The sequence below is a fragment of the Homarus americanus genome, unplaced genomic scaffold (assembly GCF_018991925.1).
Source record: "Homarus americanus isolate GMGI-L3 unplaced genomic scaffold, GMGI_Hamer_2.0 scaffold31552, whole genome shotgun sequence".
Lineage (NCBI taxonomy): Eukaryota > Metazoa > Arthropoda > Malacostraca > Decapoda > Nephropidae > Homarus > Homarus americanus.
Genome location: NW_024728183.1, coordinates 98,806 through 124,689, shown reverse-complemented (window position 1 = coordinate 124,689; position 25,884 = coordinate 98,806). Strand labels below are relative to the sequence as shown.

The 25,884-nt window shown below is 35.4% G+C and overlaps 1 long non-coding RNA gene across 1 annotated transcript; it reads right to left on the bottom strand.

The window, feature by feature from the left end:
* Window positions 1–2,916: 2,916 nt before the first annotated feature.
* LOC121866028 lies at window positions 2,917–24,991 on the bottom strand. The gene is made up of 2 exons (XR_006088873.1): window positions 24,598–24,991; window positions 2,917–3,047 (listed from the first exon to the last, which is right to left on the bottom strand). It is a non-coding gene; the product is annotated as an uncharacterized LOC121866028 (long non-coding RNA).
* Window positions 24,992–25,884: the final 893 nt, after the last annotated feature.

Sequence of the window (25,884 nt, the reverse complement as noted above, 5' to 3'; positions counted from 1 at the left end):
GATCCGGACCACCTGAGAATCCGGACTTTTCGAAAACTCAAACTTAACTTTTTTTTTTTTTTAGCTGGCTTTTGTGTGCATGCGTGAGCGCCACAGCTGCACAGCGACCACACGGTCGCTACTTTAAAACGAGCAATCAAACTGTGACAACGTATGTAATTTTGAATCCTACTCATTCCATTTACAGAGTACTGTACAAGCCCATAATAATGGCTCCTAAAGTAGATAAACTTCGTTGTGTGAAGAGAAAGAAGAACACGTTGAAATTGAGTGACAAACTTGAAATAATTAAGAAACTAGAACGTGGTGTGAGCAATATTGTTCTAATGGAAACATATAACATTGGAAAGTCTACAATTTATGATATAAAAAAGGCGAAGAATAAAATTTTAGAATTCACAGCTTTATTTTTAAAACTGCTCTTTTAGATAAATGAAGCATGCTATATTTGCTAATGAATAAACTATCAAAATGTACCTGTTCATCTCTTCTTTATTTCTCCTGAAATTTGAATTTTAAAAGTACTGCCTGAGAATCCGGACCGACCCAATCCCCAAGCAGTCTGGATTTTTGGACTTTATATATATATATATATATACAGTAATACCCCGCTTAACACGGTTTTGCTTAGCGCGATTTCACGTATACGCGGTGCCTCGCCAGAGCCGAACTTTCACTTAACGCGGGTTTTTTCCACGTATACGCGCAGAGTGTCCAGCTGAGACGCTATTTTTAGATTCGCCCCACCGCCACCCTGCCTGACTGCCTGCCTGCCTGTTTTAGCTCATAAAATTCATACAAATTACCCGGCCAGAATATAATTTACATTGCTGGAATTCTTACAATATGATGATCATTTTGAATATAAACATCATAGTTTTGCATTAGACATGCAAATTTTAGATATAATGTTTACTCTGGTAAATATATTTATTTTTATTATAAAATGTATGACTTTATTCAAAATATTCCTGATCTTCCTGAGAATCAGCAATTTCAATTATAATCAACCCTAACACAGTTTGAGGTATTATTTATTACTAAAAAGGTAAATATTCTGGTTTTCCCACACATCTGGTAGGGAGGGTTGGTGGGGGATTGGGGGGAGGGAGGGACCGACCGACCATCTGTTACGTGTGAAGAAATTTTTTTTTTTTATTAACTGAAGATATTTGTTTTAGCTCATAAAATTCATACAAATTACCCGGTCAGAATATAATTTACATTGCTGGAATTCTTACAATTTGATGATCATTTTTAATATAAACATCATAGATTTTGCATTACACATACAAATTTTAGATATAATGTTTACTCTGAGTAAATATGTTATCTTTTGTGCAAAATATATGACATTTATATTCAAAATATTCCTGGTCTTACAAGGAATCCAGCAATGTCAATTGTATTATCCTAACTTTAGTTTGAGGTATTATTTATTAAAATTTAGTGGTTTCCCCCCAAAATTTCTCAGGGGGAAGAGCCAGTGAGTGTAGTGTGAGAAGAGGGTGAGGGAGTTGAGTTCATTATTTGAATGGACATTAACTTGGCGACTGTATTTCTCAATTTCTCTTAAGTATTAATTGTGTGCATGTACCATCATAAAATTAAGATGTTATTTTTACTAGAACATAGGTATTGTGTCGGAAAAAGTGGAGTTTGGGGGTCGGGCCAGTTTCTATTGGAATTAATCCCATATGTTCTGTTGTTCACTTAGCGCGGTTTTCACTTAACACGGTACCCTGTGGGTTTTATTGACCGCATTAAGCGGAAATTACTACTATTAATAATATATATATATATATATATATATATATATATATATATATATATACATATATATATATATATATATATATATATATATATATATATATATATATATATATATACCATATATCATAATCAGGCTCACACGGGAAAATGCAAAACAGCGAATTACCTTAACACAAATCTTTATTTAAAGACATCTTCAGGAAGCTGGTTGCCTCTGAGATGTCTTGAACAAAAACAGCGATGATGATTTATCAAGATTCTCCACGTTTTTCATTGTGGATTTACTTGAAATATATATATATATATATATATATATATATATATATATATATAACTGGGTTAGGGACCCAAATCCAGGTAAAAAAAATTTTTTTTTAATAAAAAATCTACAATGAAATACAGTACAGTAAAAGTAATGAATAATGATGAATGGATACAGTACAGTGAAAGTAATAAATAATAAGGAATGGATACAGTGTGACTGAGCACTTAACCTTTAATGTAGTCAGCTGAATGCACATGGGGCCCCCATAATTTTCTAATTATACATGGAGACTACATTAACTGGAAACGTTTCGGTATAGAAAATGCGTGTCATTTTGAGGCGGTTGTAAGTCCCGACGGTCGTAAGTCCACGTAGTCGTAAGTCGGGGTCTAGGTGTATATATATATTATAAATATATATATTTATAATATTATATTATATATATATATATATATATATATATATATATATATATATATATATATATATATATATATATATATATATATATATATATATATATATATATATATATATATATATATATATATATATATATATATATATATTACAGTAATCCCGTGTTTTTTGCGGAATTACGTTCCTGAAACCCCTGCGAAAAGCCAAAACCGCGAATCCTCTTTTAGGAATCACTGTACCTGTGGCCACCAAACAGTCAGGTAGGTTATGCACTAAAGCACGCCATGCTCTCCACTCACGGCCCAGTGGTCACGCTGATCACTGATGCACTGTACCGGCATTAACTAACATCATTATTTGAACTAATCATATTGTAGTATAATAATGGAAAAACGTAAATGCAGATATATACAAAAAAAATTTATTTACACGTACCTGGTAAATAAAAAATTCTATATTTTGCTGAGGTCGGCAACACCTGCATTGCCAGCCTCTCCCTGCTGTCCCGGCGTCTGCCTGCCCTCACGCAGTCACGCCAGCCAGCAGTCCTCTTCCACCCACATTCCTCCACTTGAAGACTTGTATTCTGACAAAAGACACAAATGAATTGTCAGTCTTCACCACATCTCGAGCCATAGTTCATACCACCTCTGAGCTTGTCCAATAAAACTGTTTTTTCCTTTAAGGTCATCACTATTTTTGATCTCTTGGTCACTTTAGAGCAGGGGTGGCCAACCAGTCGATCGCGATCGACTGGTAGATCACTAGCCTGTTTTAAGTCGATCACTCTGCCTGTTAATAATCCGTCCTTCAGGAGCTGTCATACAAATATCATATTCAAATTTTACTCATAATAATTGGATTATTATTTTTGCTTATATTTTTTCTGGGAATAAACTATATTTATAATGATGGACACGTATGAACGATACATAAAGACAGACTACCCCTGTGTTATCATGCTTTAAGGAAACGTTCGCATTCATACGGGAGGGTGATAGCTGGTTACTGTTAAAACTGATCTGCAAATTGTCAACGTGTCTTAATTGGCAACTCTGTTCCCCGCAAGCCTCCACATTTGTCACCAGACGTAGCAGTGTAGAGGTGTGTGTCACTGTGTGAGGATCAGTGTCTTGTAATGAAAGAGTCTTCTGTGATTGTGAGAATTACTGTCTTTTATAGCTTAGCAACAGTTATTCCTGCAACCCTAGAATAGACAGAAGTGACTACACTTGCTTGTGAAAAAAATAAAAAGCAGAAAAACGTTACGACATTATGTCTTTCCGGTTAGTTAAGTAATTCTCATATTCACGTAGGAAAAGTTATGGAAGAAAGTATTCCTCGCATTCATGTAAAACTTTTTCTTTTCCAAATACCTGTATAGGTTACCGGTATTAGTCATCAACTGAACCAAAATGAGTGGTGCTGGAGCTGGACCAAGTGCTAAAAAAAGTAAAACTTATCATTTTCACAGTGAATGGGAGGAAGATCATTTTTTTTACCATGAACAATTTGAAGTGTGTGTGTCTAATATGTCATGTATCCCCAGCTCTAGCGAAGAAAGGAAATGTAGAAAGGCATTTCAAAAGTTTTCACAAGAAGTATGACAGTGATTTCCCTCCCAAAAGTGAGCTACGAAAAAGGAAAATTCGAGAACTGAAATCACAGCTTTCGGCACAACTAACCCTTTTTACAGGAGCAAGATCAAAATCAAAGGTAGCAACCATTGCATCATTCAGGGTGTGTCGAGTACTCACAAAGCACAAAAAAACGTTTCAGGATGGAGAAATATTCAAAGAGGCTTTTTTAGAAGCAGCAGAATCGTTGTTTGAAAATTTAAAAAACAAGTCTGAAATAAAGAAGTTCAGTTATCAAGAAACACTGTTATGAGGCGCTGTGAATTTATGGCTGAGGATTTGAGTGAACAATTGAATAAAGACATACGTGAGTGTGTATTCTTTTCATTGCAGTTTGATAAATCTACTGATGTGGTCGATACATCACAACTGTGCATTTTCATTAGAATGGTGTTTAAAGATATGAGCACAAAAGAGGAATTACTGAAGATTCTACCATTAAAAAGAAAACTCGAGGTGAAGACATTTTTCAGACTTTCAGTGGTTTTGTCAATAAGACATAGTTGCCAGTAAGTAAGCTCGTATCAATGACAACTGATGGGGCACCTGCAATGGCTGGCCGAATCAGTGGGTTCATTGCCCTTTGCAGGGGTGCCGATAGATTTCCTGACTTCTTTAATCATCATTGCGTCATTCATCAACAGGCACTTTGTGGTAAAATGTTGAATATGACAGTAGTCATGGACATTTCTCTCAAGATTGTGAATTCAATTCCGGCCAGAAGTCTTCAGAGACGACTGTTCCGAAGTCAGCTAGAAGAAAGTGAAGCAGAGCACTCTGACCTGTTGTTGCATACCGATGTCAGGTGGTTAAGCAGAGGTAAATTTCTCCAGAGATTTAGAAATCTGCTGCCTGAAATAAAAGTGTTTTTGGCTTCAAAAGATCGACCTTCTCATTCTTCTGATCACACCCAGTTTTTGGACAACGAAGAGTGGTTGTTGGATTTAGCATTTTTAGTTGACATGACTGGTATGCTGAATGAACTGAACTTAGATCTGCAAGGAAAAGATAAAACTACAGTTGACATGATTAGTGCTGTCCAAGAATATACCGACTGTGAACTGACTGTCATCAAAGGAATTTAAGATGTCATTAGTAAAGGATAGCAGAGCACTCTCATTCGACCTTCTAGCTCTAAATCCAAACTGGTAGTCTGTAAAGATGTTATGGGCATTGCAGAAGGAATTTAGTCTATTACATGCTAGATTTTCCAGTATCTTACTCAAGGCTGGGAGGACTGATATGGGGCGGTAATTCTTGAATAGACCTTTGTCCCCAGATTTTTTATATGCCGGGTGGACTTTAGCAATTTTCGGTTTATCAGGAGACACTACTAGTGAAGGAGGAGTTACAAATGTGGAGGAGAACAGGTAGTAATAAGTAGGCCACTTTCTTAATGATGCTCATCGGTATATTGTCTTCGCCTGCTGCTGCATCTTTGGACATTTTTATGATGGCCAGTAATTCATCTGCTGTGACAGGGGATAAGAATAGTTCATTTTACTGTCTGTTTTGCAGGTAGGCTCTAAATTCCTCATGGTGATCAGGGATACTCTCTGCAAGATTTTTGCCAACATTAATAAAATATTCATTGAAATGGTTGGCAATGAGGGGGGGTTCCGTTATAACTGAATCGTTTATCATAAAAGCTGAGTCGGGGTCGAAGGCTGAGTGTTCCTGTTCTGAATAAAATTTATGACATTCCAGGTTTTCTTTCTGTTGCCTGATGCTGACTGGAGATTATTTGTATAATAGTTATGTCTGGCATTTCTAACTGCTTGTGTTACTCTATTTCTGATACTTCGATAAGCATCACCGAAAGTTATGGGTCTTTTTGCAAATTTCCTTTGAAGTTTGTGTTTTTCCTTTATCATCTTAATTTTGCTTGTGATATAGGGTTTGGAAATGGATACAGTTTCACTGACTTAGTCTTGAGCGGGAAGCATTTATCAAAGCAAGCATTGAAGATGCAAGAGAAGTTGCTGCTGTTCACATTAGGGTTGTTGGAGGCATAGACAAGATCCCAGTTGGCATTCATTAGGTTGTTTTCAAAAAGGAGCATGTTGTCGGCGCAGTAGTCTCTGTATTGAATTGAGACTCTACTAGACCTTACAGGCTGTTTTATACATGGCAAAAACTGGGAAGTGATCTGAGATATTGTTATAAATACAGTAATTCCACTTGCTTGGTTGTTAGGAGTGTTGCTAGTCCAGATATGATCTATCACAGTGGCAGAGGTGGCAGTTACTCTAGTGGGTTTGGTTATAGTGTTGAAGAAGAGTTTAGAATGGCAGGTAGCAAGAAGGTCTAATACTGAGGTGTCGGTTTCTGATTTTAATAGATCAAGGTTGAAATCTCCTGTGATGTAGCAGTCTTTCCTCTCTGAACTTATGATAGAGATAAGCTCTGAAAATTTATCAATAAAATTCCTTACATTAGTGTGGGGTCTTCTGTAGATTATCCCAACTAGGATATTTCGTGTGTCGTTACGTAATTCAATGAAAACACTCTCCATGTACTCCTCCTGAACCTTTAAATCATCTCTTACAGAAGTGTTATACTTGATATCAGCATATAGGGCGACACCACCACTGTGTCGTGACGTGTTGACGCAGTGTCTATTATAATTAGGAATGTTATACAAATGGTCAATCTCGTTAGTGAGTTTGGTCTCACAGAATCCAAGTACATCAAATTTGTGAGCAATAGAAGATAAACACTGATCTAAAAAGGTATCTAGATGAAGGGGAATACAGTACTGCTGATGTTATGGCTAATCAAGGAGAAGGAATGAGGTAGTAGGAGACTAGAACTAAACTCGGGGGAGTCAGGAAAGTAATAGTTACAGCAGGGGTTGGTGTAACCCAGTGAGTTTTGTAGAAAGACGTCAGGATTGATATGAGGGAGTATTGTGTCGACACCATGGGTAAATGGGGTGTAACACATACAATCTAGCACATCTACGGGAATGACACTAGTATCATTATTGTGGGGACATTGATACTGATTAAGGAACAGTAAAAACTCAGGGTCACTGAGGTGTGAAAAAGAAAGATCTAAGAACATTATAATAGTGGGGGGTTAACGTACTCACAAGTGCTACAACCAACAGAATTAGGATGACTGTTGAGGATGATTCCCAGATGGAGTGGGAGGTGCTCCTGTCACTCGGGTTTGAGGGTTGCTGGTTTCCACCACAGAGGGTAGACGTGTAGTACTTGAGTTGGCCGACGGGGGGGGGGGAACTCCACAAGTGATAGCGACAGTGGCTGGTTCCCCCTCGGTAGGGAGGGGGGTTCTCGAGGGGCTTGGGGGGGTTGGTACAGCGGGTAGGTGAGTGGGTGGGTGTCTACTTGCCCAATCCCTCACAACAAGAGTTTTATGACTGAACGTCACGTGTTTCCCTTGTTTCCTGGCTTCTTTAAACAGGTCCATTTTCTGTAGACGGGCTTTAGTCGTATCTGGGCAGAGATCCTCGTTGACGAAGATAGGGGTGCCTTTCAGTTTACTGCTTTGATAAAACACTTTGTCCCGGTCAGAGGGGGTCGAGAATTTTGTTATGATGTCGCAGGGACAGGAGTTGGGTTTCCCGACGTGTTGAACAGTCAAACTTTACTTCAGGAAGTTGAAAATGTTCATTCAGCAAGCGTGAATGGTCGTATGTCGGAAATGCAAAAAGTAATACATATAAAATCTAAAACGAAATACAGTGATCCCTCGGTTAACGAAATTACCTTACATAAGAATCTTCATTTCGGTTAACGAATTCCTCACAAAATCATGTCAACATGTTTTCGCTTGCTCACCAGCTAGAATATTAGTCTGCCAATACAGTAATCGGTTCTTGGGCTTAAATTCGTTCCCATTTGAGTAAATATCAAGAAGGTTGTACTATTCAATCATTTTCCAAGTTTTATATTAAAATTTTTAGTCATTTTAAAACTTATTTAACATAATTGGAGTACAGGAAACTAGTTTTTGGTGTGCCAATCAGCCATTTGACTCACCCACAAAGGCGTCAGTTTGTATCTCTGTTCAGTGGAGGTAACATCTTGCTTGTGGCTCTCTTGGAACATAAACTATTTTTACATTTTTACAGTACAATTATTGGTCATTCTGAAATTTATTTAACATATTGATAATATCTAGCGCAGTGCATTGTTGATTTAAATAAAATAATCTTTATTTACAGCAATTAAACTAAAAATTTTAGTGTTGAAATTGTTATTGAATCCAGCATGGGTCCAAGGAAATCTAGAAAGGCGATTTCAATCCAGGTAAAACAGGAAATAATAAAGAAACACGAACAAGGCATTAGAACAAATGTGCTTAGTAAAGACTATGGCATGTCGGCATCAACTGTGTCGACAATTCTTGCACAGAAAGACAAGTTCAAAGAAGTGAAAGTGAGAGACAAATCTACCAGAGTGTTTAAAGGTAGATACATTACTTAATTGCAGAAACAGAGAGGTTACTTCTCATTTGGATTAAGTAAAAACAAATGAAGGAGATTCAATTGCAACAGAATTTATTTGTGAAAGAGCCAGGGAAATTTACGAACATTTGAAGGAAGAGCAACCTGGTTCTTCTGGCACCGAGTTTGAAGAGTTTAGGGCCAGCAAGGACTGGTTCGAAAAATTTAAGAAAAGAAGTGACATTTTCAGTGTTATTAGGCATGGTGAGGCTGCCAGTGCAGATAAAGAAGGAGCAGCAAAATTTGTAGTGAACTTTAAGGAACTGGTGGAGGAAGAAACTTATCTTATTTAGGCTTACAGTTTTTATCTTATATAATATCTCAGACTAAAGTTAGGAGATTATAATTTGCATTGCTGGAATCCTTGCAAGACAGCCAATAATTTGAATATAAACGTTATATATTTTGCTCAAGAGATAAAAATTGTTGTACATTAGTGTACAGTACTGTAGTACATTGTATAAAAAAGTTTTTCAACTGTATTTTTGGGTAGATTTACAAAATTTCTTCATTTATTTTCATCCATTTACATGCACACACCATACTAAAAGAAACGTAAAAGAAATAAATGACATTAGTGCAAAGCTGGAGTGCACATGTACTAATTTGATTATGGTACTAAAATTGTTTTGTCTAGTGCAAATTATAGCATGTTTATATTCAAATTAATCAGTATGTTACAAAAATCCCAGCAATGTTAATTATATTCACCCAGGTCATTTCACTGGCTTTTTATAACAGAGAAGCTTAGTCACTTAAGAACTGATAAATATACACGCATTAGACCTGTGCCAACTATCAAACGTACTACCTCCCCTTCCCCCACGCCCCCTCAAACCCTCTCTCTCCCCCATCTGCCCGGCGTTGCTGGAATCCTTGTAAAAGTGAATAATTTTAATATAAACATCATGTACTTTGCACAAGAGATAAAAATTAATCACCTGTATCACATTACAGTACTGATTTAAGAGTAAAAGTATATATGTACGTATATAGTATTCCACATACACATAAGTATAAATACAAAGTTTATGTGATGATCGGACAACGTCTATTTCGGTTAACGTCACGTTTCCAAGAACGTAACTAGGACGTTAACCGGCGCATGAATATATATATATATATATATATATATATATATATATATATATATATATATATATATATATATATATATATATCTGTGATGCCAAGTGAACTTTCATAACACGGATTTTTTTTCCCACATATCTTGGCGGTGAGTGCCGGCTCAGATACTATTTTGGGTGCCCCACCGCCACCCGCCACCCTGCCTGTTTTAGCTCATAAAATTCATACAAATTACCCGGCCAGAATATAATTTACATTGCTGGAATTCTTATAATTTGGTGATCATTTTGAATATAAACATCATATATTTTGCATTAGACATACAAAATTTAGATAAAATTTTTTCTCTGGGTAACTACTGTATGTTATCTTTTGTGCAAAATATATGACATTTATATTCAAAATATTCCTGGTCTTACAAGGAATCCAGCAATGTCAATTATATTATCCTAACTTTAGTTTGAGGTATTATTTATTACAAAAAAGTTAAGTATTCTGGTTTTCCCACACATCTCCTTGGGACGGTTGGTGGGGGGTGGGGGGGAGGGAGGAACCGACCGACCATCTGTTACCCCTTGAAGAATATATTTTTTTTTTTATTAACTGAAGATATTTGTTTTAGCTCATAAAATTCATACAAATTACCCGGTCAGAATATAATTTACATTGCTGGAATTCTTATAATTTGATGATCATTTTGAATATAAACATCATATATTTTGCATTAAACATACAAATTTTAGATAAAAAAAATTTTTGAGTAACTATGTTATCTTTTGTGCAAAATATATGACGTTTATATTCAAAATATTCCTGGTCTTACAAGGAATCCAGCAATGTCAATTATATTATCCTAACTTTAATCTGAGGTATTATTTAATACAAAATGTTAAAATCTAAATTTTTCACCCACTTTTTTCTTGAAGGGATGATTGGTGGGGGGTGGGGAGGAGGGTTGAGACTGACCGCGCGGTTGGAAGAGGGGGGGAGGCAAGGTGGGGTACTTTGATTGACAGATAGTGTCGTGAAGATTATTTTTTTTTTTATTAACTGAAGATATTTGTTTTAGCTCATAAAATTCATACAAATTACCCGGCCAGAATATAAATTACATTGCTGGAATTCTTATAATTTGGTGATCATTTTGAATATAAACATCATATATTTTGCATTAGACATACAAATTTTAGATCTAATGTTTACTCTGAGTAAATATGTTATCTTTTGTGCAAAATATATGACATTTATATTCAAAATATTCCCTAGTCTTACAAGGAATCCCAGCAATGTCGAATTGTATTATCTAACTTTAGTTTGAGGTATTATTTAATAAATTTAGTGGTTTTCCCCTAAAAATTTCTCAGAGAGGGAAGAGCCGGCAGTGTAGTGTGAGAGGGGGAGGGAGTTGAGTCCATTATTTGAATGGACATTAACTTGGCGACTGTATTTCTCTTAAGTATTAATTGTGTGCATGTACCATCATAAAATTAAGATGTTATTTTTACTACAACATAGTTATGTGTCTTCAAAAAGTGGAGTTTGGGGGTCGGGCTGGTTTCTATTGAAATTAATCCCATATGTTCTGTTGTTCACTTAACGCGGATTTCACTTAACACGGGACCCTCTGGGTTCTATTGACCGCGTTAAGTGGGGTACAACTTTATTGATATATATATATATATATATATATATATATATATATATATATATATATATATATATATATATATATATATATATATATATATATATATATATATATATATATATATATATATATATATATATATATATATATATATAACAAGGAAAGAAGAAAACACGAAGTTCCCCAAGCGCTACGTGTAATTCACATCTTCAGGGTAGTACAGACTAGTCTGTACTCACCTAATGAATAACTGAAGACTTACAGTGAGTTTACTTGCATATATATATATATATATATATATATATATATATGATTTACTTGCATATATATATATATATATATATATATATATATATATATATATATATATATATATATATATATATATATATATACATACATACATACAGTGAACCCTAGCTTTCCGTGGTTTCCTTTACGCGTTTCTACATTTACGCGGTACCTTGCCAGAACCGGAATTCCCAGTTTACGCTGTGCATCTACTCATATACGCGGGTGAAGTATAATTTGTTTATTTAGCTCATAAAATTCATACAAATTATCCGGCCAGAATATAATTTACATTGCTGGAATTCTTATAATTTGATGATCAATTTGAATATAAGCATCATAGATTTTGCATTAGACATACAAATTTTAGATCTAATGCAAGTATTTTGTTTACTCAGAGCAAATATATTATCTTTTGTGCAAAATATATGAAGTGTATATTCAAAATATTCCTGGTATGCAAAGTCCAGCAATGTCAATTATATTATCCTAACTGCGTCACAATTATTATTTATTGCAAAAATGTAAATACAGTGACCCCTAGTTTTAACAGAACACCTTGGTTAACACAATTTAAATTAACGAACTGCCTTCCATAAGGTTCTTTGGTCGGTTACTTGAAGTTCTTAATTCGACCTCCAAAAAATGTTTTTCGCTTACTGACAGACAACCAACTTTGTAGTATCCAGTCCGCCAATACATTAATCGGTTCTAGGGCTTAAATTCCTTACTATTTTAGTAAATATCAAGAAGTTTATACTATTCAATAATTTTTAAAGTTTAATATTCAATTTTTTAGTCATTTTAACACTTATTGAACATAATTGAAGGTAAAGTGACTAGTTTAATGCGCGGCATCCAGCCTCTTAACACAGCAAACAGGAGTTATTCTCTCTCTGTTTTCACTGGAGGTAACATCTTGCTTGAGACTCTCTTCAACTAAACGCTTTTTTTCTGTTTCCAAGCAAATTATTGGTCATTTTGAAATATATTTTACATATTGACAGCCATATAATACATTTTAGTGTTGATTTAAAAAAATAATCTTAAGTTACACCAGGAAGCTAAAATTTTTATATGGGTGAAATAGGCGCCATGGGGTGACTTCTTCCCACCCAATGCCTCTTCTTCCTTCTCCTCCACCCCATTCTGAAATCCCATCATCATCATCATCATCCAGGAGTCTTCTACTTACACACACCTCAAAGTAAAGTGAACTTTTCTACCATTTTTGTTGAATTTAGGAAATTTTCGGTGAGCTGGAGACAATTACCCAAAACCCATTGAAACAATGGTTTGAGTTAGCAACGACCTTCTGGAGCGGATTGAGTTAGTTAACGGAAGATCACCTAATATACTGTTATAACCCAATCATTTCTCTGGTAAGGAGGGAAGGTGGGGGTGAGGGGTAGGGAGGGAGGGAGGGCCCAGGGAGCAGGTGGGAAGAGGGGGGGAGGTGGGGTATTTTGATTGACAGATAGTATTTCGGTAAGTATATTTTGTTTATTTATTGAAGATATTTGTTTTAGCTCATAAAATTCATACAAATTACCGGGCCAGAATATAATTTACATTGCTGGAATTCTTACAATTTGATGATCATTTTGAATATAAGCATCATAGATTTTGCATTAGACATACAAATTTTAGATCTACTTTAAGTATTTTGTTTACTCTGAGTAAATATGTTATCTTTTGTGCAAAATATATGACATTTATATTCAAAATATTCCTGGTCTTACAAGGAATCCAGCAATGTCAATTATATTATCCTAACTTTAGTTTGAGGTATTATTTATTACTATACCTTAAAATCTAGTGGTTTTCCCCCAAACATTTCCAGAGAGGGAAGAGCCAGGAAGTGTGAGAGAGGGGGAGGGAGTTGAGTCCATTATTTGAGTGGACATTAACTTGGCGACTGTATTTCTCTATTTCTCTTAAGTATTAATTGTGTGCATGTACCATCATAAAATTAAGATGTTATTTTTACTAGAACATAGGTATTGTGTCGGAAAAAGTGGAGTTTGGGGGTCAGCCGGTCTCTATTTCATTTAATCCCATATGTTATGTTGTTCACTTTACGCGTTTCTCGCTTTACGCGGGCCTCCGTGGGTTCAATTGACCGTGTAAAGTGAGGGTTCACTGTATATATATATATATACATATACAGGTTGTACCTCTCTAGTCCGGCATTCTGTGGTCCGGAAACTCCCGTGGTCCGGAACGATTTTAGTTTGTCCAATAGGTAGATAGGCAGTTTTTTTACTTATCTGAATTATTATTATTATTACAGGAGTATTAAATTTTTGCCCCTCAGGCCCCAATGTGGGTCAGTGACCTATGCCCGGGTGGGCTAATCCCCTTAAAAAAAAAAAAAAGCCGCGGGAAATTAAGGTTTGTTTACATCCGGCAGTTCGGCTGCTCTCTCTCTCTCTCTCTGCTTGTCTATACAGAGTACAAAATTTAACCCTTCAATATATATGAGCAGTAAATAAGTGTTGCTTTCATATTCTTATGTAGAGTAATGACGATATGTTTTCACATGTGCGCACTTACATACGCGCAGTCTCACTTTTTTTTACCATGAATGGTTAGCTACTTATATTCTTCCATTTATTAACATTAAATAACATTACAGGTACTTCAAACAACCATATTCATTTTTTACATTAATTTTACTACAGCTACAATCAGGGTCTTATTTTCTTCATTTTATATGTAGAACCACTCAGTCACTGGTTTTGTAAGCTTTAACATAAACAATGCCGGCAGCCATCTCGTCTCCTCGCATGTTTTAATATCCACGTACAGTAGAAGTCCAAAAATCCGGACTGCTTGGGGATTGGGTCGGTCCAGATTTTCGGATTATCCGGATTCTCAGGCAGTACTTTTAAAATTCAAATTTAAGGGGGAATAAAGAAGAGATGAACAGGTACATTTTGATAGTTTATTCATAAGCAAATATAGCATGCTTCATTTATCAAAACGAGCAGTTTTAATGAAAAAGCTGTGAATTCTAAAATTTTATTCTTTGCCTTTTTTATATCATAAATTGTAGACTTTCCAATGTTGTATATTTCCATTAGAACAGTATTGCTCACACCACGTTCTAGTTTCTTAATTATTTCAAGTTTGTCACTCAATTTCAACGTGTTCTTCTTTCTCTTCACACAACGAAGTTTATCTACTTTAGGAGCCATTATTATGGGATTGTACAGTATTCTGTAAATGGAAAGAGTAGGACTCAAAATATTGTTGTATTACAATGGTATTCTATTCATACTGTGCTTGATATAATGCATTCTCGGAAATGTAATATTTTTGCTGAAATGACGTACGTATTACAGTGGAAAGTGGGATAAAATCGTGACGAAAACAATGACTTTCGCTTTCTTTCGTTCAAACGATGTTACCGTAATCGCTTTTCGATTGGTTTTCAGTTAAAAAACTGTTGTATTACAATAATATTCTATCCTAATTGTCTTGAATAAATACTACGATACCATATTTCTGAATATTTTCATTAAAATCCATCCAAATCATTTTCCTTGTCATCGTCTGCAGCACCAAACAGCTTCTCCCAGTCCTCTTCTTGAACAGGGCTAGAGGGTACGCGTTTTTCGAATCGTTTTCAGTTAAAAAACTGTTACATCACACGTATATTTTACCTAAACTGCGCCTGAATGAATATATTCTCGGAAATAAATAGTAGTTTTGCTGAAACGTGATGTATTTCAATGTAAAATAGGATAAAATACATGACGAAAACAAAAGACTTTACCTAAGCTTCCGATGTTCTTGAGATGTTATTCGTTTTTTTAATAGTTTTCGGTTAAAATACTGTTATATTACAATGATATTCTATTCATACTGTGCTTGATATAATACATTCACGGAAATGTAATATTTTTGCTGAAATTACGTACGTATTACAGTGGAAAGTGGGATAAAATCGTGACGAAAACAATGACTTTGAAATATAATGCAATATTTAACCTCTAAATCGGTTAATTCGGACAATCGGCTAAAACGGACACCCTTCCCCCCCTGTTAGTCCGAATTAACGAGGGTCGACTGTATATTAGTGATTTGCCATTAGACAACTGCCTGAACTGACAGGATCAGTACAGGAAAGAACAAAACATACATGCATGATGCAACTACCAGTACTGTATTAAGAATACTTTCACCACTCTAAAATTAAAATAATTATTGAAATTATGATCAGAAATAACACTAATATTGTTTAAAAAGAACATACTACGTGATAAAAATAGAATATCTGAATATGTATAGCCTAGTGCCTACAGCCTGTTCACTCTAGCTTTGCAAAAATTTACAGCCCCTTGCTCCTTATTGACTGATATATCATGCCGGGAGAAGAGAATACTACAGTTCTTCTGAATTTCAATAGTATTTATTATCTTAGTTAACAATATATTTCATGTAAATATATACATTAATAATGAGACCTTATGATATGATCAAAATTTTGCAAAACTGGAGAGAACAGACTATAGTACAGTACATAATTATGTAAATCCAAATAATGTTATTAGCCTGCTGCATTGCATATACTTTTCAATCATGTAGAATAAAAAGAGAAAACAGTTATTAGTAAAAAAATCATTTTGATTTAATTCATGATTTTTTTACTCTGATTTAAATCATGTGATTTAAATCATTTGATTTAAATCATAACAACCCTGACACTAGCCCTCAACAAAGCATTACCGAGTTCTTCGCCAGCAACCCACCACAGCCAGCCTAAGCCAGTGATAGTGACAGAGACAGAGAGTGATGGTAACTTTGAGGTATTTGTCAGGGAGGCCCTGACAAGTGTGGATGACAGTGATGGTGACTCACCTGAGGGCCAGTAGCCTGCCCTCTGCCTCGGAACCAACCTCCATTCCTGTACACCGACTTATCTCTTCTACTAACTTAAGTGTTAAACCTAACCTTGATTTTTCCTAACATAACCTAACTTTACGTAAGTGTTAAACCTTGATTTTTCCTAACATAACCTAACCTTAGGTTAGTGTTAAACCTTGATTTTTTTTAAAACATAACCTAATCTTAATTAAGTGTTAAACCTTGATTTTTTCTAACCTAACCTACCATGACATAAGTGTTAAACCTGATTTTTTTACCTGGTACAGTATATTATTCTCTTATTGATATTTCTCTTCTATATTAAGTGTGTGCGCATACCATCATAAAGTTAAGACGTTATTTTTACTAAAACATACGTATTGTGTCGGGAAAAAATGGAGTTTGGGGGTCGGCCCAGTCTCTATTTCAATTAACCCCATATGTTATGTTGTTCACTTCCACGCTTTTACGTAGGCTCTATGGTTCAATTGACCACGTAAAGCAGGGTTAATGTATGTATATATATATATATATATATATATATATATATATATATATATATATATATATATATATATATATATATATATATATTATTCAGTCCCCCGACTTACGACGTGTTAGGGGACCCAAATCCAGGTCAAGTCCGATATGGTCAAGTCCGATATAGATAAAAAAAAATTTTTTTTTTTTTTTTAATAAAAATCTACAATGAATTACAGTACAGTAAGTAATAAATAATGATGAATGGATACAGTACAGGAAAAATAAATAATAAGGAATGGATAGCAGTGTGACTGAGCACTTAACCTTTTAATGTAGTCAGCTGAATGCACATGGGGCCCCATAATTTTCTAATTATACATGGAGACTACATTTACTGAAACTTTTCGGTATAGAAAATGTAATATTTTAAAAAAAAATTTTTTTTTTTTTTTTTTTTTTTTTTTTTTTTATCTGAGGCGGTCGAGTCCTGACGGTCGTAAGTCCACGTAGTCGTAAGTCGTCTAGGTGTATATATATATATATATATATATATATATATATATATATATATACAGTTATACCCCACTTAACGCTGGTCAATAGAACCCAGAGGGTCCTGTTATGAACTGTATAAGGAACTGCTTAAGTGAACAACAGAACATATGGATTAATTCAATAGAAACCGCCCGACCCCCAAACTCCACTTTGAAGACACATAACTATGTTGTAGTAAAATAACATCTTAATTTTATGATGGTACATGCACACAATTAATACTTAAGAGAAATAGAGAAATACAGTCGCCAAGTTAATGTCCATTCAAAATGGACTCAACTCCTCCTCTCACACTACACTGCCGGCTCTTCCTCTCTGAGAAATTTTTGGGGAAAACCACTAAATTTTAATAAATAATACCTCAAACTAAAGTTAGATAATACAATTGACATATGGGATTCCTTGTAAGATTAGGGAATATTTTGATTATAAATGTCATATATTTTGCACAAAAGATAACATAGTTACCCAGAGAAAAAATGTTATCTAAAATTTGTGTCTAAAGCAAAATATATGATGTTTATATTCAAAATGATCACTGTATAAGAATTCCAGCAATGTAAATTATATTCTGGCTGGGTAATTTGTATGAATTTTATGAGCTAAAACAGGCAGGGTGGTGGGGCAAATAAAATAAATGCAGTCGGACACTCACCGTATATGTGGAAAAAATCGTGTTAAGTGAAAGTTCATTCTGGCGAGGCACAGCGTAGATATGATAAAACGCGTTATGAAAGACAGCGTTAGGCGAGTAATACTGTTGTATGTATGTATGTATATATATGTATATATATATATATATATATATATATATATATATATATATATATATATATATATATATATATATATATATATATATATATATATATATATATATATATATATATATATATATATATATATATATATATATATACTTTTTTTTTTTAGTGGAATAGCCTACCCACCAGTCCACAAAGGGGCCTTAGGGGCGAAAAAATAAGAGTACTGTAAAAACAAATTAAAGATAGAAAAGAAAAAGATTATATTAATCTACACCACAAAGATGCTGGAAAACCATCTTTTTGAAGTGAGACACATTGTATGAGTATGGAAACACAGAAGAAGGCAGAACATTCCACAGTTTGGCTGTGTGAGGAAAGAAGGATGTACTATAACAGGTTATTCTTGTGTGACCAACATTCACAGAGAAACGGTGGGCATCGCGGGCAAGAGGAGTGTTACGAGCCCACGGCCTCGCCGCCGGTATACAGGATGCCAAATTCACCAAACATTACCCATTAAAGTACCTGTAAAAGAAAGAGTGAAGCAACATTGTGATGAGGAGAAAGGGAAGAAAGATTATCAACTAAAGGAGGAGACTTAATAAGATGAAATGCCTTTGATTCCACCCTATCTAACAGTTGGACAGAGGAAAAGCCACCATAGATATGGTGGCAGTACTTGAAGCAACTGCTCAGGAGTGAAGTAGCTATGGCATCTGTACAGCATTCCCAGCTTTTGGGAGGCAGCTTTAGCAATGTTGTGGATGTTTGGTTTCCATGACACATTAGAGCAGTGATTCCCAACGTGGGGCCTACGCCCCACTGGGGGGCAATTCAATAATAATAGGGGGGGCAATATGAAAAATATAGTAATATCAACATTTTTTTTTTTTTTTTACCCTATATGGGTAAAAATTATAAATTTATAGGGTAAAATTGTAATTACAACCTAGCTGAGCACAACAGCTTGTGCAATCTAGTCGAGTGTTCACCCACTAATGTTATCGTGCATCTGGCACCAGCTATATGCGTGGCTTCTGACTTGTTTAACTTTGCAGTTCTTCATCTGCTGTCAAGGAAGAAGGTGAGTTTTAGTCAGCTGCTCAACGCTCCCACTGAAGCTAAAAAAACAGAGGAAACTAACTACAACCAAATTAAATGTGCACAATAAAGCATGGAAGCAGTATTGAATTAAACACAAATGCAAGTTTCATGTTGATATAGTTATCTGTCTCTGTTTTTTAGCTTCACTGAGAGGGCTGGTTAAAGTGCTTTTCATTATGATTATTGATCTTGTTAGTCTCTGAAAATAATGTATAAAAATAATCATTCATTGATCTTGTCACAGTAACATTAATTTAAAACTGTGAATATAAAGCTCAATATTTACTTGAAATGGCAACTGCATATTGACATTGTGCCTTGTATGTTACAGAAGTTAGATATTAAATTTATTTTCCTAAGTATATAAATATTTTATTTTCACTTTTCAGTTACCCCCATGATGCATAAAATGAACAGTGTGCACGCCAAAAAAAAAGTTCGCCAGTATTCAGATGAGTACTTGCTGTTTGGGTTCATACCAGCGACTCATGATGAAAGGTTGCCTTTTTGTCTGTTGTGCCACCAATGTTTGACTAATGAATCCATGAAGAGAGGTTGTCTCAAAAATCATTTGAAGGCAAAACACAGTATTCATGTTAATTCAAAACTGGAGTATTTTAAATCCCTAAAGGAGAAGTTTGAAAAAAGATCAACAATAAATTCATTGTTCTCTGCAAGAAGTGCAAGCAAGGATCGTGGTCTTGAGGCTAGTTATGAAATTTCTCTTCTCATAGCAAAATGTGGCAAAAATCATACAATAGGGGAGAATTTAATTAAGCCCGCAATATCAACTTTTCTGAAAGTAGTTCTTGAAAAAGATGACCAAGATCTCAAAAGCATGCCGCTCAGTAATAATACTGTTAGTAGCAGGATTGATGAAATGAGTTGTGATGTAGAAGTACAACTTGTTGAAAAATTAAAATATACAAATTTTTCAATACAGTTGGACGAATCAACTGTAAGAGATAGTGAAGCTCTGTTAATGGCCTATGTAAGATATGTTGATAATGGAGAATTTATTGAGGATATGCTATTTTGCGAAGCATTAGAAACCACCACTATTGCAATTGATATATATAAGAAATTAAAAACATATTTAGATGATAAGCAGATACCAATGGAGAACATTATATCTTGTGCTGCAGACGGTGCTCCAGTGATGATGGGCAAGAAAAATGGAGTTTTAAAATTATTGAAAGACGGCAATCCCCAAATGTTGTTAGTGCATTGTGTTATTCATAGACAGAATTTAGTTTCCAAAAAAGTTTCCCCTGTTCTAAACGAGACATTGAATGCAGTTATAAAATGCATCAACACTCTAAAAGCTAATGCCAAATGTGAGCGTCTTTTCAAACAATTTTGCAAGGATCAAAATGCAGACTATGTAAGATTATTACTTCATACTGATGTAAGGTGGTTATCAAAGGGGAATTGCCTGAAAAGATTCATGGAATTATTTGATATTCTTAGTGAGTTCTTGGATGACAAACCTTATATGACTCTGTTACTGACAGTTGATGGTAAAGCACTTGTCAGTTATTTAGCAGATATATTTAAAAAACTCAATGTCTTAAATAAGGAGCTCCAAGGAACAAATATGACTCTTGTTAATTCAAAGGCCAAGATATTTGGCTTTATATCATTTCTGGAATTATCCCAAGAAAATATTTCTGTCAAAAAATTTGAACAATTTTATTGGCTGAATAAATGTGAGGTAACAGATGCTACTTGTCTTGTTATTGTGGAGCACTTAAAAATAATGGTAAGCGATTTCAACTTCAGATTTTCTGATTTGAAAGAAATTAATTATCCATCTTGGATGACTCAGCCATTGCTAGTGGATCTGTCAGATGTAACCATGGAGTATCAAGGAGAACTTTCAGAATTACAAAATGATGACTCGATTAAAGCCCTGTTCAAAATAAAAGGAACAATGATGTGGCTCTGTGAAGAAACACAAGCTAAATATCCAAATACAAGTAGTTTGGCAAGAAAACTACTGTTACCATTCCCATCGTCATACTTAGTGGAATGTGGATTTAGTGCTGTGAATGACTTATTACTGAAGAAAAGAAACCGACTGGATATCACTAAACGAGGCGACTTGAGATTGAAATTAACAAAATTTCTGCCTCGGATAAAATCTCTTTGCAGTAGACATCAGGCTCAAGGGTCTCATTAATTGATTGTAATTGAATTTATTTAATCTGATGGTAGATATGTTATACACATTATAAAATGGATTTGATTTGATTAAATTTGAAGTTAAACCCTTTAGTTTTATTTGAAAGATACAATTTTTTATGTTATACTTCTTCAAAACTGATATTGTTATATCATACTAAACAATTAACGGGTGGGGGACATGAAGAAATTTGTGATAAAAAAGTGAGGCATGGTACTAAAATGGTTGGGAACCACTGCATTAGAGGAAATGGTGAGGCCTTGCATATCTTGTTTAGAATTTGGCAGGTGAGAGCAGCGATCCAATCCCTGTGCATTAGAAACATACACTGGCGACTGACGGCAATTGGAGATGATTGGCCATGTACCGCCACATCACGCCAAGAAAGACAAAGTAGTGCACGCCTAGTCACCTAATTGTCTACTAAACGAAGCAATTTTCATAATGATTATTATTATAACAGAACTCAATGCTGAAAATACTGTAAGAACATAAACATCAAAACAAATGCATCGTCGGCTGTGAAGTCCTCCATATTAGCCATAGAATCTTATCATTATAAAAGAGGCAACATTTACTATAACCTAACCGGTGAATTTTCAGTCATGCACTGGTCTTTCTCTCCCTGTTATTAATATGGATTTCGTAATGTTTAGACAATTAACGGAACAGGTCTTTGTGCAGGGGTGGCTATAGTGATAGGAGACTTATTATTGGGCAAGAGTTTTTGTCCAAAATGGGGGGTTGGGTTGGGTTTTGTTGGTTGATATTTTATGTGAGATTTACTAAAAAAAAAAATTCTGTTAAGATTGTTGGGGGGGGGTATCTCAAAAACTAGTGATTTAAGGTGGGAATGAATATCAAATTCATTTAAAGTTCATCAAATACCATAGGAAAAACATATTTCTAATATCAAAAGAAAGACCAGTCCCAGATGTAAACAAATCATGGCAACACTTGTGACAGGCTCTAATAATATTGAAAAATTAATATCTCGGTTATCCCTAATTTCTGGCGGAAATATCAAAGAAGAAAAATGTCTTACAATTGTCTAAACATTACGAAATCCATATTAATGACAGGGAGAGAAAGACTGGTGCATGACTGAAAATTGACTACCTAACCTAACCAACCAAATACACCTAACTAACTGTACCTAACTTCCTAGCCCATTGGCAGAACCCCCATCATATTAAACAGAAAGTACTTAGCCAATCAGAGTGCACTCATGGCAAAATAGTGTTAGTAGGTACTTAACCGGTCATGGCACAGTATCCACTATGATGTTCTGCAAAACTGGCATCCTAACCATCAAATTTTCTAAGAACACTAAGGTATACCATGAGTAAGCATAATCGAAACGAAACTGAATGCCGACACAAGTGTTTTGGTTTTCAAGACAAAGTTTTGGGTGTCTAATATTTGTAAGCAACTATTAAACGATAGAAACATCGTGATTTTAAACCAATCACAGTATCAAAAGGGCCACACTGAACTTCTACATTAACTTCAGTGACCTGTATACTCTTACATCGGTATTTCTGCGTTAGTGCACACAACTTTCCTACCCCAAATCTATTAACATATTTGAATAAGATGTCTAATTTTAAGATAATTTTCTTCTATTACATTACTGTCACAAATGTATAATAACGGAGCTAGCGCATGCCTGATAATTATCTTTTTTCTTCCATTAATCTTCCGTCATTATCACCTACTACCTGAACTCCCACCCTGCGTATTTCCTTCATAAATAATCATACGCATGCGTTCCCGTATACGTCACGTGGCCAATCAAAAGGGTTTTTTTTTCCACCAATTTAAATGATTTGTGGTTTAATTTGTGGTATCTTTTGCCCAATCAGATTCGATTTATATTTTGGGTCTCAAATTTTGAAATTCAAATCCATTTCCGACCATGGAAGTTTGTGATGGATGTCACCTCAATTGTATGGATTTGATTGCGCCGTTTTGTGGAAAAAAAATAACAAGCTATGTTATTTATTAGATCTCATCATGTTGTCCCGACCTCAGTTGTGTCCTAAGTGTATGAACGAATGTAAATATCGTCAAGACCAACATATGTGGCATTGTGGTAATTCGTTCCTCATTCCCAAGACAAAGAAGAGACGGTGGTGTTCGTACACCGTCAGTGATTACAAATGGAATTTTTTTAGAAAAGTGCTATTTTCACCTGTACTAATCTCAGATTTGAATGACGAACCAGAACCAGGCCAATAAGGTAAGAAATAAGTGATTCCATCATATGGTGAGAGTTAGGTTAGGTTATTTTAGGTTAGGTTAGGTTAGGTTAGGTTAGGTTAGGTTAGGTTAGGTTAGGTTAGGTCAGGTCTGGTCAGGTTAGGTTAGGTTTATATGCCTGTTTTTCTAGTGTTTTTTGTGTATAGGTACTTTGTATTCAATTGGGCATAATTTTGGTCGGAAAACGACCCACCCAAAACCCCCTATAACTAAAAAAACAGGCAATTTCCGACGGAAATCAAGGTCAAAACCCACAAAAATACACTAGAAAAACATAGTTTTGACTTTCTAACAGAGTTGTGTGCACTAACGCAAGTTTACCTCTGCATTCTAACCTAAATTTTTTTGTAAGATCACTGAGGTATGTCATGAGTAAGCATAATCGAAACGAAACTGAATGCCGACACAAGTGATTTGGTTTTCAAGACAGTTTTGGGTGTTAAATATTTGTAAACGACTATTAAACGATAGCAACGTCGAGCCTCTAAACCAATCACAATATCAAAAAGGACACACTAAACTTCTACATTAATATCAGTGACTTGTATACTTACATCTTTCTGTAATTTTACCAATTCTAAATGACTACAGTCACTTGCACTGTTTCAGTTTACTTCTTACTGTTACTACTTAACACTGGAGCCAGAGTACCCTTGTCTACCCGGTAGTGTTGTGCAAGGAATATATTTCTAGGCCATATGAGTCATATGACTATGTTGAACTAAAATGGAAATTAAGCTAACCAACGGAGTGCACCGTTACTTACTGAAAATAACCGCAATAACTTGTTGGTAATAACATAACTTAGTAGCCTGCAGTGTAAACAAATGACGTATAATGTGGGCAGCGCGATTCATCCCAAGGAAAATCAAAGAAAAAAAGCATGACTGATGTCTCCCTTTCTTTAAATATGCAATGATTGTGCGTCTTAAACGTCACCTTTACATGAATCCGTGTTTACACTTGATTTTACTCCTTATAGAAAGGTCATTATTATCCGTTGATGTATATGTTTGGTAAGGAATATTCAATAACGGAGTATAACTCTCCCTTAAAACCATTCATTTTAATGATTCGCCAGTCAGACATTCCTTGGCGAAACCATAGCATAGAAAACGGTCATAAAAGGAGAGCACACTATTACTTTTTCTTGAGCTACATTATCTTTTTCTTTTCTTTTTTTCTTTTATCCTCTTCACCAAATGATCGACTCGTTAGCCGCTTGGGCGATCGGTCACGTCTCTGTTACGCACTGTTGGCAAGTACTGGGCATACACCAGCCCCGGAATGTACCTGAACCTGGTCAAGTTTGGTCTTGAAAGAGCTCACACTCGGTACCGTCACAACACTTTCTCTTTCTGGTAGATTGTTCCAAGAGTTCACAACTCTCACCCCGAAAAAGTTTGCCCTCACAGTTTTCTGGACTTGCGGCTTCTTCAATCTTGAACTGTGTCCCCTTGTGGGACGAGCGTCCGCCAGCTCCAAGTAAGGACACTCGACTGAGTAGTGCCCCTTGAGATGCTTATACACCTCAATTAGGTCACCTCTTGCCCGTCTGTAGTATAAGCTAGGCAAGTTCAGGCGCTCCAATCTCTCAGGGTAGCTGAGATGCCGAAGTGAAGGCACCAGTCTGGTGGCCCTCCTTTGAACATTTTCAACCAACTGACAGTCCCTAGCATATCTGGGTGACCAGACAGGATGACAGTACTCCAGATGGGGAAGCACTTCACTCTTGAAGATCGTTACGAAGGACGGACCGTCTAGATATCTGAACGACCTTCTTATAAGACCCAATAATTTATTTGCCTGATTTACCTTCTTCTCGCAATGGCCCGAGAACTTCAGCTCATTGTCAACATACACAACTAGATCCTTCTCATATTCAGTCTCAAATAGTGCAGTTTCTTCTTCCCGTTGGGACATATGATGCGCCTCCTTACCGTTGGTACACCCCAGATGCATCCTCTTACACTTCGTGACATTGAATCTCAGCAGCGATTTCTTCGACCATTCTTGGAGCCCACAGAGGTGAGCCTGACCAGCATAATATGTA